Raw genomic sequence first — 13,089 nt, forward strand, 5'->3', positions numbered from 1 at the left:
ATAAAGTCTGCGAGTTAAATTGTCTTAAACAGGAATAATAAAATAGAAGTAGGAGTAGCATTTCAAATAAGCCGTGAGTCATCCGAGTTTGATAAACGATTGGAGTCGGAGTATTAAAATAATCTTCACTGCGAGTACTCAATTTATATATTGGAGTTTTCGGTGATGGAGGAGAGAGAAGGAAACGATTAATGTTGAGTGACAGTCCCATGGCCTTCTGAAAATCCGATGCATTAATCAGCTATTAGACCCTTTGCAGGGCAGAACAAAAGGCTTTCGTGTGATCTACTCCAGCTGTACTGACAGACCTTTCAACCGCCTAATCCCCTGAGTGTCATCTCTAATGTACGCTTTTATTTTCTTCACTAATTAGAACGTAAGGGATTAATAGACTTTTAAAAGTTTCAACTTTACACCCGGACATAAACCGTGGCTCATTTCTTTAAAAACGATTTTTTGAAGAAGAGCTAGACGAAAGCCGTGAAATATGGTTCAGATCTAGAGTATGATTTTGACTTTATATTTACGACGAGTCCATTTAAGCGTTTAAGACTGCTCGTAAATAACCAGACATTATTACAGGACTATAATTTATAGATCCATAGATCCTTCATTTTATAAATAATCTGTCGTGTCCTAGTTATATGGTGGTTGTAATAAAAAATGATGAGAATAATTTTCGGTTTAACAAAAATTAAATGATAACTTGGTAACTCGTTAAAAAATAAAGAAATACTGATATTTTGAATGTATTTCTAATTTTAGATTACCAAATGGCAGTTATAATTATTTTATTTACGATTAATTAAGGTTTTTAGTTGAGATAAAAAAGTCAATGGCACGAGCGGGATTCGAACCCACGATCTTCGGCTAGATACGCACTTGAGCTATCGTGACCTCGATCCACTCGGACACCAACTTCCCTTTTTTATCTCAACTAAAAACCTTAATTAATCGTAATATATTAATTGGTCAAGCGGACCACGAAATTAGTGAATTATTTTATTTATTGGATTTTTAAAGCTTCATATCCCATGATCAGAAATATAAATTTCACATGAGGCTCCTGTGAACTAACGAAGTTTTTGTATATTCGTCCATTTGGTTGTTGTTCTGTTTGTCCCGGCAGTATTGTAGAAAGGGGAAATTTTACATTCCTGTATGCTAGCCATGGTATAATTTGAAAAATATCTCCTCAATTTTTTTTACAATTTGATTGGTCGTTTACATCGTGTGAAAAGCTCCTGAAAACTGCGTCATGTTCTTTGATTGGTCATTCCTGGTAATCTGTTTGTCTTTGTGGTAAAGGGTATTATTTTATAATTAATAATTTATACACGTATTAATTATTTAAGGGTAATTAATATATGTATTGTTATCATTAATAATTTAATTGCACAAATCAATAAATAATCGTCATACATTCACGTGTACGTGTATGTATATATAACTTTTTACAATAAGAATAACCAATTACTTTTACATTATTCAGATTTTTTGTGTTATCCATGGTATAATTTGAAGTTAATTTTCTCATTATAATTTTAGATATATATTTTAGACGACATGTAGACAGTATATATACATATTTATATACATTAAGCAAATTACATGGAGCAAAATTAATTCAAATTTGGCTAAATGTTTTTTTCAATTTGGATTAAAAAGTTAAACCCTGTAAGAAAGTAAAAACTGTAATTTCAAAAGTGTCAAAAAAGCAAAACAGCATTCTATTCAAATAAAAAGAAGTAAAATTTTGACTACAAAAACAATATATTTTCATGAAATTCGCTTTGTTCGTCCAAATAAGAGATTCAATTACAATTAATGTGGGTTATTAATTATTAGTTCTTGAGAAACAAATCAATTTCTTGCTATGGTGAGGAGGTACTTAAACGTATTTTCCCCTTACTATAGGAGCTTAAGATTTGGTATATTGCATGCAGTTATTTGTTCTTGAGTATAGGATATGAATGCCTTACTTTTACGCTGTACAACTGTGGTACCATTCAGTTTTAATGTGCCAGTTTATTCCTCACCAAAATAATTTCCATCAATAAATAACAAGTCCCCTATGTGTGCATTGCAAGTCGAATAAATCCCTCGTAATTTACTGTATACGGAATTATGTAAGAGTTCTTTGATCATTTTTCATTCTGTTCCTGCAGCTTCTTCATCCCTCCCAGGTTTTCAGGATCGTCCCCTTCACGGCACCTTTACCAAATCAATGACCATCGTTTCACCAAAGTGAAAAATATTCTCGGGATATGAGTTTGAGATAGGACGGCCGTTAACGGTGGGGCCCTACCTGCGCCTAATGTGATATCCTTCGGCGATAATATCGCAAATATTTTCTCCCTCAGAACCCTTCTGGTCTAATAACAACAAAGCAAGGCGAAATGTTTATTCATAATGTGCTTATAAAAAATTCGCATCCGGTAACGCCTAAATAGCCCGTTTATTACGCCCATGCAGACTACTGTATTAATTTTATTATATTAACAGCGCCATGGCCATACTGTCTTTTTTTTTAACATTCTTTTTTTTTATTTTCAGGTAAGGCAGTTTATTCTAAATGCTATACTAAACGGAACCGTAAGTTTGTACAGAATAACTTAGCAATAATTAATAAAAAATAGTCTTTTTATCCATAAAATTATATCTGTAAACATAGTTATATATATATAGTGCTTCGCTCAAAAATATCTCTATACGATGAACTTTTTGTAAGAAGTATCACTGGGATATATTTCAGATGCCACCTAAGCACCGGGGCTATTAACATTTAAATGTAATGTATGTAAAACGCTTTCTATTTCATGCCGTCATATTTCAAGGGTTGTTAACAATGTTCCGAACGAAGGAATAGCCATTTCCTCCCTGGTTTGGCTTGTTATTCACTGAGCATAAATCACTTAAAAAAATAAACAAATTGGAACATGAAATGTAATGTGGTCGTTCTGACTGGCACGACTTCGATTATACTCTTTGAAGGTTTTAAAGGACGTAAGCTGTTACAGATTAACTAAGTCAAGGAAAAACTGTTATTTGAAATATTGTAAATAAATATAATATGCTTACATTGATTCTGACAAAACAGTTTATCTCGTTAAAATTGTTGTATTCGGACCTGAGTAAACTAAATCTGTATTTTGATCGTTTACGGTCATTTAATGTCTGCCTGTCCACCCTATTTTGATCTTTCAGACGCCTTTCGATCTATCTGGCCTTTTGATTTATCCAAAATCTGACAGATCTGAACTGCGAGGATAGGAAGATAAAAAGATAGGAAATGATTTATTTACTGAATTACAGATTTTACAAATTTTAACATTATCTTAAAGGACAAATCAGTCGATAAGTTATTGATTATTGGGAAATCGTGAGATGCGGTCTGGTGTGATGTAGGTTTCAGAAAAAACATTTTCTTTATCGTGCCAACGTTTCGATCTTTATTGAGATCATCTCAAGTCATTATTGAGAACATCCCCTGAAGATGATCTCAATAAAGATCGAAACGTTGGCAAGATAAAGAAAATGTTTTTTTGATACCTACATCACACCAGACCGCATCTCACGATTTCCCAATAATCATGGACTAACAGTCACTAATCACCACACATTTCAGTCGATAAGAATAACTTCTTTTTACGGAACTTTTGACACACCCGTTTTGACCAGAATCATTAACAAAAGACAAATGTAAACCTGGGCGTGTAAAATTAGTCAGTAATTGGGCAAATTTGATTGGATGTTAACTGTGACCATCCGATCTCAGGAGACCTTGGTTGAATCCCCCAAGATAACAAGGGAAGTTCAATTTCCCTTTAGTTCTGCACCTGGGATGGCTTGTATAGTCTCCGTGGCACAATAGACTCTTTATTGCGGACTCCGTCCTCCTCTTCTCCTTTGCACAAATTTCTCTCTTATTAAACGGAGAAATGCCTTAAGGTTATTAATAAACCGTATTGTTTTATATTCTTAATCTTCTGGGCATACTTGATATTACTTGATTTTTTTTTGTTATAATGTTTGACTTGTCCGGTACTTTTGTTAATTGAATTGCTCGGTCATACACCTCTCTAGGTGTCTGAGGACAGCGTTATTTGTGTAGAAAACGATTTGTCCCTGGCGACGATATCACGCGGTGAGTTCAACGTTTAATAATAACCAAGCTCTATTGACATGAAATCATTATTGAGTCAGCCATCGCCCCAAAGTAAAGGCGTAAGATACGTGTTTTATGTTTGTTTAGTTTTTCCTGCGACATTCGAATTAGCCCGAGCAAGATTGTAGCTGTTTATTGAAACACAGCCGGTGACGTCAATACCTAGCAGGTGAAAGTTATCTAGTGGTGACTCACCCTAGTTGTCACGCAGGTCCCCTTCCATGCCAAACGAAAGCATTTTTGTTCTGAATCATTTTGGCAAACGAACGGACTCGGTGCATTTCCTTGCTGCGGTTGACCGTCTCTTGAGGGAGGGGCCGCCCACGCTTCGGGCTAGCCACATCGGAATTTATAGCCCCTTAAATTTGTTAGACCCACCCAGTTTCTTTTATCAACCTACTGTCCTTCGAGTTACATATGTATGGAGTATAGTGTATAATGAAAATTGATAAAAGAACCAGAGTTGTTTGTTTGTATTAAGCGGTGATACGGAACTTGCTAGCCGCCAGTACTTTTACCTGCGCCTACTGCTACCTACATGAACTATTAAATTCTTCCTGCGGAATTTATAGAATTAAGCCGAATTGATACCATCATTATGCGCTTTCTCATATTTTACACATTATTTACAAAAATGATGAGATTTGGAATTTTTTTAAAAAGAATTTTCATAAAATAAACATGGAAAGATTTTTCTACTAAAAGTGTACAGATAGACATAATGAGAATAAATCAAATTTTAAACTGTACAACAAGGTCACAGCCCGTCTGACGTTTTAACCTTAAGAAATTTAGAAAGAAAAAAAAAATTCAAAAGGAATTCATTGGATAAATTGATTTCTTAAATCTTCATGTTTTATAGTTTATAGTTAAAAGGTTAAAACGTTTATTTCAAGAAGCTGATTAAATGTCATGCTTAACAGCAGCTTGCTAGCATGACTGTAAAGGATTTATGTTGAATCTGAAAGAACCTTTTCCTCTTGTAGCCCAGTGACAACATATAGATTTCCTAACATAAAAGTTAGGGTCATATTAAGTTCAGTAAATGTTACGTTGTGCGTTAAATAACTAATATTATAAATATTCAGTAAATGGACTGTGATTTATCAATAATTGATTCTAACAATTGTTAAATATGGAAAATGTTAGATGTGTATTGTTTTTCGGGCAACATACAAATATAGGTTTTATATATTAAAAAAAAAAAAACCAATCAGGGAGAGAATCAGGGAAATAAAAACCATTTCCTTCAACGAGATTTCGAGGAATATGAAATTATAATTGTTAATTTCAAATGTTAGAAATTATGAACCGATTAATAAATTAATAAACCATGGTTTCAAGTATATAAAAATTAAAAATTAATCTTATGTAGTAAGAGATCAAACATGACCAGTGTATTATGTAATAAAAATATGAACCGTAACCAGTAAGCGTATAAGTTCAAAATAGAAAAATGTTTGTCATTGGATAATATATTCATTATGTATAATTCGATCGTACGATGTAGAAAAAATCCTATCCTCACTCAATAATAGGCAAATTGGCAAAATTAACACTTTTCAAAATCTTGTACTCCTTTCGTCTAATAACGATTTATGCAAATTCGGTGAAGTAATCAAACGTTCAACCGTCATTAATAATCAATTATAAAACAATAAACAGCTTTTTTTCGAATAAAAATAATGTTTAACGATTAGAAATCATAGCAGTATTAGTGATGAAGTTGTATTGTTCCAACCATTTTAATTAACGAAGTCGCTTTTAGATTTTAATTATTTTGATAAACGGCGTGGATAAAATTGTTGATTGTATGTACTATAAAACATTATTGCTGTGCTTAAAAAAAATTAAATTCCAAACCAATAACAAAAGGGGTTTATCTCGTTGGGGAGCATAACATACCATGTCCGTTTTTCATTCATATTTGTTTAACGATTAGTCAAAACAAACAAGTACAATGTCATTGCATTAAAATAAAGAGCGCGGTTTGTTTTCTTTGCCTGCAGTAAATTTTGAAAGTGTTTCTATCTTATCTGTATTATCCTGCATATATTTTTTCATCATTATAAAAGATTCTTACAGTTATAATTGTTCCAAAACTACCTACTATATATTCTCCTCCCACACGGTCCTTTAAATCAGAAATGACAAATTAAATTGGACAAAAATATATATTATATATTTTTTAATCATATCCATGGCAGATTGGATTGAGTCACCTGAACGTATTTATATCGGATTTTTTAAATGTCAAGTTGTCATAAATTAAGCCTATCAGAGGAGTTTGGGCAATGCTAGTGAACTCAGACTTCCTGAGACTTGACGACTTCCTCATACCGTACTCCACCCATAATCTCACAGCTTAACGTAAAAGCTTAACTGCGTGTTTTGTATCTCTCTTCTGTCAGCGCTCAGTTTGTATCAACTGAACGCCAAACATGCACCATTTTTGGGGATATCCTATATAAGAATTATCAAAACCATTTTCTCATATTCCGTGTTTACATTTCATATCTTTCCAAAAGATAAACGTATTCGATTTAGGCGTTTTTCAACACGGATGGAAATTGCAAACTACCATTTTACCGAGAAAATTATTGAAATTATTTTTAACGCTGTACTCATAGCCTTCAGTTGGAAAGAATGACTCAGTTGCCCAAACTAACTTCCTTGCTGTTGTAACTTTTATACTAAAACTTTTTTTACAAGTATTTATTACCGTCTGCATAATAAAATACACAAATAACATGGACCCCGTAAATGTCTTAAGGGGGGTAACAAACTTAGTTTAACTAAAACATTATTATTTCATTTAAAAAAATTATATTCCAAATCACAATCATTAATTAAACATAATTTTAAGCTTCGGTATTACTAACATTATTAATAAAATGTAAATTATGCATAGTATACGATTGTATATAAAGTAGGATCGTAAATATAACAATTTCATTATGCGTTAAGCAAGTTGTCCTTTATTTTCATTATAAAATAATCCAGGTTTTACATATTGGTATATAGTTTTTGTTAAATAACTGGTTGGTGGTTGTCTTAAAGTTTATTACTCTACGCCGGAACCCTATCGACAAGTTTTTCTTGAATCTTATCACTTCATTCAAGTGATTGATTAATCATGTTTTTTGAACATTGGCCTTTGAAAGTAGATGACAGAATGTATTAAACATCTTCTAGGAAAAAAATTCTCGGAAGTATGTAAACGTGGAAATCAATGATTGTATAGTTTCAATCACCTCGACGATCCAATTTTCTCCGACAAAGATCAGGATGTGATCGATGAACCCTGTTTAAGAATAGAACTAACGCATACCAGCTAGTGTCTAATTCTCAATTCCAACTCTCCTTGCAGAAGTGATAATTACTAACTGCGGATCGGCTGCAAATAGACGGCATTTGACTTTCAAATGTGTATATCTCTGTTCTCCGTTTCCCCCCCCCCCCGTCAGATTTCCGCGGGAGATAGTTTTGTAGTTTTCTATTGTTAACGAACGACCAGTGTGTTTCGGGCCAAAATCCGGTCGTGTTGCATCCATCAAAACCGGAAGAAAGTAATGAGGAATCATATGCGGGAAGATCGACTGTAAAAAAAAAATCTGCCTTTCTACATTTTCCTTTTTCCCACTTCGTAAAATATCAGCATTATATTAACTGTATATATGGAAGGAAAATAAAGCGGATTGAGTTTTTTTAATTCTAGATCAATAATCATTGATTCAGTAATTATTTGAGTGGGTAAAAAATGTTTAGTCACACATTTTACTTCGAATTAAGACAAATAAAAGTAAAGATTGTGTTCTGTACGTATCTTCATTGATTCAATAATTATTTGAGTGGGTAAAAAATGTTTAGTCACACATTTTACTTCGGATTTGACAAATCAAAAGTAAAGATTGTGTTCTGAACATCTCTTCGATATATTGATTCGATAGTAACCCCTTTTTTTTTGCCCAATATGCACTTCAGGTTCAGCATAACGGTTGCAAGCCCTTCCTCAGTTAATACACTTTCACCAAACCAATTTTCTTTTATGCACGAGAATATTATTTAAATTAAGTTCTATGAGATGATGGCGGTTCGATGGAATCAATAAGGAATGTTTACCAGAAGCTCACGTACTTTGAGGATATGCGTCAAGAATAATAATAGCGATTTGTTGGCATGGTCCGTTTCCACAAGTCGTTGAATGACGAAGGGGGTTATTAAAGAAATTTCGAGAAGGGCGTTCAGTACATCGTTTTGAAAGCAGGTTAAATTTTCTATATATATTTTCACCACTTTTTTTCAGCACTGTTTGTTGTTTTATTGTATTTGTTAAGAAAAACAAGTTATAGTTACACTGCTTATTTTAAACCACCAAATTCAATTTTGCTATAAAATACTGCTACCTTCAGTTCATGTCAGCCTTCTTTCTGAAAATGATAGATTAATTTCGTCAGTAATTACTTTCAATCAACAATTGATCGTTTGTGGGGTTTGTTTGTTCACTAGGTTTATTAAAATTCTGACACGAGCATTTGACAGATGTGTTAATGCAATTGTCCAAAGAAAACATTCTATCACATTTTCTGGACGGTCTTTCACGATATTTTGCAATTCCGTCTAGCCTAATAGTGGTGATGGGCTGTAATGATGATGAGACAACGAATTGGATTGCTTCACGAATCTAATTCTGAGAAGTCGCACAATGCAGTAGAGGTTTGCAACGAAAGTTCTGAGCTGTTCTGATAATCTCTGCACATATCGCTTATCTCCATACCGTTACTTTGATTAGAGTACACAGTTGTTAACACTACTAAGTTAGTTTAAAGCAAGGCCACCACTAAAATATGCATGCATAGTTAAATTACGGGTAGCCAGGCTTCAACGATTTAGAGATCTGCAAGGTACTTTTGCTATTAAATCGTCTTTAAAGCGTGACTTCACCGTGGCTCGGGAGAATTTCATTTAATCCTTGCGAAAAACTCTCCTCTCGATGATATTGCTTTCGGCATTTATTCGAATTCCTTTCAACATATTATTTAAAACCCACTCCAATGTTTATATTGATTGACTGCATCGATTGAACCAGTCGAAAATTATCTTTCGATCTTTAATAAACTGTTTTTTTTCCATCTACAAAAATAAGAAATTGAGATATACACTATAATTATAGCACGTTTAATAACAGGAATCTCCTAATCAGGATATGATAACCGGGTTGCAGGGTGTCCAATAGATAGAGCGTAGGAGGGCATGGTGTAACTCTTCATTTACCCTTTTGTAAGTTCCCAACTGTCTTGAAAACAATAATTAACCAAAACCGCCTACTGGGTTTACTATTGAAATTAATTTCCTACTGTGACTCGTCGAAGATGTATCAAGCGCAGTATCACTGTTGATTTTGACACCGTTGACCTTAAAAATAACCATAATTTTTATTATATTTTATTGTTGCTTTATTATCATTATAACGTACAGATTAATAGTTTATTTTGTTGAGCGCTTATTTTCGAAAAAATATAGATCTAGGTTATTAAAAAAATTAACCCGCTATTTTATTTGGGTTTCAAAAAGTCTTCCATTGTTTCTAAGGCAAAATATCGCTCTCGTTCTCATTGCTCTTATTTAACTATCGAACTTTTTTAATGATTGTTTTATATTCTTTTTTTAATAAAAGTTAAGAAATTTGTTCTTTTAAAATAATTTTTATTCGGAACAACTCAGTGTTGATTTTCCCCATTCACCAAAAAAATCACAAATAATTCACCATAATTTTTATTATATTTTATTCCCGGAACACGTTTTCCAACTTCCAACTGAAATTGTCCATAAAAAATCTTAATAATCAAAGTTTCTAATAGACGGTTGGAAAGCTCGTAAAATATTGATAGCTGGTTTGACATTTAAAAAAATTTAATGTAAGGCAGCTACGGTTTAAAGATGTTGATACAAATTACCATTTCGCAAATTTCATGATGTTTGTGTAGTTATTTTGTAATTAGACTTAAGGCAAGTTTTAGAACAAAAGCGGACTCATATAAAATGTTGCTAAATCTCTGAAAATGGGGTTAAAAGTTACATTAGAGTGGAGAAAATCCAGCTTTTATGTAAAGAAACATGTTTTTCTTAAATAAAGACTAAACATTCGTAAATTTTGAAAGGATTGAGATAAAATCGTTAGGTTTACGGCATTCTGATCCACTTTAGATGTATTGTACCGATTTTATTTATTTTTTATTTTTTTTAACACGACGACTGACCACCCTGTATATATCAAGACGTTTGTCGATATAGTCCGTTGTTTTTTGTCAAATGAATCCATCTTTGTACTAGTAAACAATTTTCACTAGCTTTTACTTCATCAGGCTATAATGCGGATTAAGTGGTAATCCGAAGGAGTGAGGTCATGGGCGGTATCCGGACCATATCCAGTAAAATTAGTATAACCTGTAATTTAATTTTGATAGTTTTTGACGTGGCCTGATATGAATGTGTACCTTGTGTTGTCAAGTTGCATAAATAGAGATATTCCGGGTAGTTGTCAACGAGAACAGCTAGAATCTCACAATAGAAAGCAACAAAATTCATTTGTTTAAAATCGTTTCCTTTAATTGGGGTATGCATATCCTTTCCGTTTGGAATGCCAGGCGCGTTGTTTTTTCACCATCTTTAGTGTTGGGTCTGTATTGAGTTGTCCCGAACCCACCATTGGTTTGAATGTCAGACCAAAATTATCGTAAACGACCAATATAAAGTTTATCACCCTACAAATCTGTAGAGAACTTTCACGAACGTTTTTTGGTGTAGTATTGTTGAACTAGATGAGATTCACCGTAAGTGATAGGAAACGTTAATCTGAGTATTATGTAATTAAATATTAACACTCTTCAATACGAGGCATTACCTGATGAAATAATTCTTAAGGGATATCTCTTCATCTCACTGAAAACATTTTAATGCATCGCGTGCGAGGTTAGACTAGTGACAAGTCTTAAATAGCCTGCAAGTTTCTCTTGTTCGTGCGTCAGCTGTCACAGATGTCCTCATATCATCGCTGTTGAGAAATCGTGGACGGGTTTATCTTCAGTTTCAATGCCCATATCTCCTTCCTGGAATTTTTTCAACTAGCTCGGATCAGCGCTACTTGACATCTTCAATCTTATGTATCACGAGCGGCGCCAAGATTTTTAAAACGTTCAACATCTTAAAATAGCACCATAATTCGTGACTGCGATAACTCATTTTTGATTTTTCTAATACAAAACCTTAATCAACCAGTTCATGCTGCGTCAATATTAAGAATGAACGTATTTAATATTGAATAAATTTAGGCTACCTAAAAATAGAAATTTAATTATTAAATATATTGAATAGATTTTTGCCAACAAAGTAAAAAATCTTTTAAGTGAAACAATTAAAACAGCGGATTAATGAAGCAAAAAATTTATCTTTAAGTTAAAGTTAATGAATTATAAATCGATGAATAATTGCCCTAATTAAATAATTTACACATCGTTAACACCGGATTTATTATTTTAATTTAAACGATAAACGGAATAATTGTGTAAACGTATTTTCCCAAATGTTTTGCTTTTGAATGTACTTCTTGGTGGTGGTCATAGATAACAGTGATCTTTGGAAAAAAGGCAGCCCCGTGGTTCAGGAAGGGACCCCAATATAGTATACTGATAATACAAAATAGGTTAAGGGAGAGAATTATGTCCAAACAAATCCCCATGGACTCGTTCTATCTTCCAATCTTCGGACAGACCACAGCTATAGATTAGATGCGTATGCTTTTAGCTCCGTACTAGTCTGGAAGTGCCTAAAATGCATAATAGTCTCTTAGGAGAACAAATCAAAGTGGGTTCGAGACATAAAAGTATTAAAGAAATCGAACAGGCTGACCTACTCGCCTTCTCATCCATGGTACCGGAATCACAACTAGGTACACCAGAAAGTATGCTAAATATGTAGTTGGAAAAGTATCTTGAGAAAGAAAACTCAAGCACTGGACGAAATCCTTTGAGAATGTGACCCCGTATACGGTATAGACTGTTCGATAAGATAGATGCGCGAAGAGGCACCGATGAAAGTGCATAGTTTTGTGGGAAAAAGGCCAATTTCTACGGTTTGCTTTTTAATCTTAGTGGTTCCACAATAGGTCGCAGAGGCTTAAAGGTTGGAGTCCTTACATGACCCCCCTATTGGGGGGAAAAAATTATCCAGAAAACCCAACCGAGTGTTGGTCGTTAAGCCCGCGTGTATGCCTGGATTTATTTTAATTTTATAGGTTTGAAATAAAATAGTGGACCGTTATGTTTCTGAATATGTCGTACAAGCTTATAGGCGTGCAAAATTCAATTAGTGCGATTGGATAATTACTAGGCTGATCGTCTGGGCCGTAATTGGGTCCCTAGGGAATCCGTTGGGCCGGGCTGATTTTCCCGGGAAAAGACCTACGATTGCCCCAGGCTGTCTGTTATACTTTAATTATCGACCTCATTCCGTTTAGGAAATGGACGGATGCAATCACCGGCCCGTCGGAAAACCATTCGTCTCAGGGATTAGGATTCTGGACAATGACGCCTACATGCGCTCCAAGGGTGATTTGCCCCGGGCGTACAATGGTCCTATGTTTACTCCTTGGTGATTCATCGGCCGTAAAACTGCATTCTCACGCCCTTTCCCATTGCATATATTGAATTAGGATTTATTATTGGGTTGTCCGGAAAATAATGCAGGATTTTGGTATTAAACAAAAAAAAAGAAACTAGTTACTTTAAAGCAATGTTCTTTAATCAAAATAATTTCCCATACTCTCAATACATTTCTCCCAACGTGTTGGTAACTTATTAATTCCGTCTGAGTAGAATTCAGAATTTTTAGAATTGATAAAGTCAATAAATGCATTTTCCAGT

General features: G+C 33.8%; 1 protein-coding gene across 4 annotated transcripts in view; it reads left to right on the forward strand.

The window, feature by feature from the left end:
* The window catches only part of LOC106661306 (microtubule-associated protein futsch-like), a 119,289-nt gene that overhangs the window by 25,498 nt on the left and 80,702 nt on the right, over window positions 1–13,089 (forward strand). The window lies entirely within an intron of this gene.

This window comes from Cimex lectularius, unplaced genomic scaffold (genome assembly GCF_000648675.2).
Source record: "Cimex lectularius strain Harlan isolate CLEC.00 unplaced genomic scaffold, Clec_2.1 scaffold17, whole genome shotgun sequence".
Lineage (NCBI taxonomy): Eukaryota > Metazoa > Arthropoda > Insecta > Hemiptera > Cimicidae > Cimex > Cimex lectularius.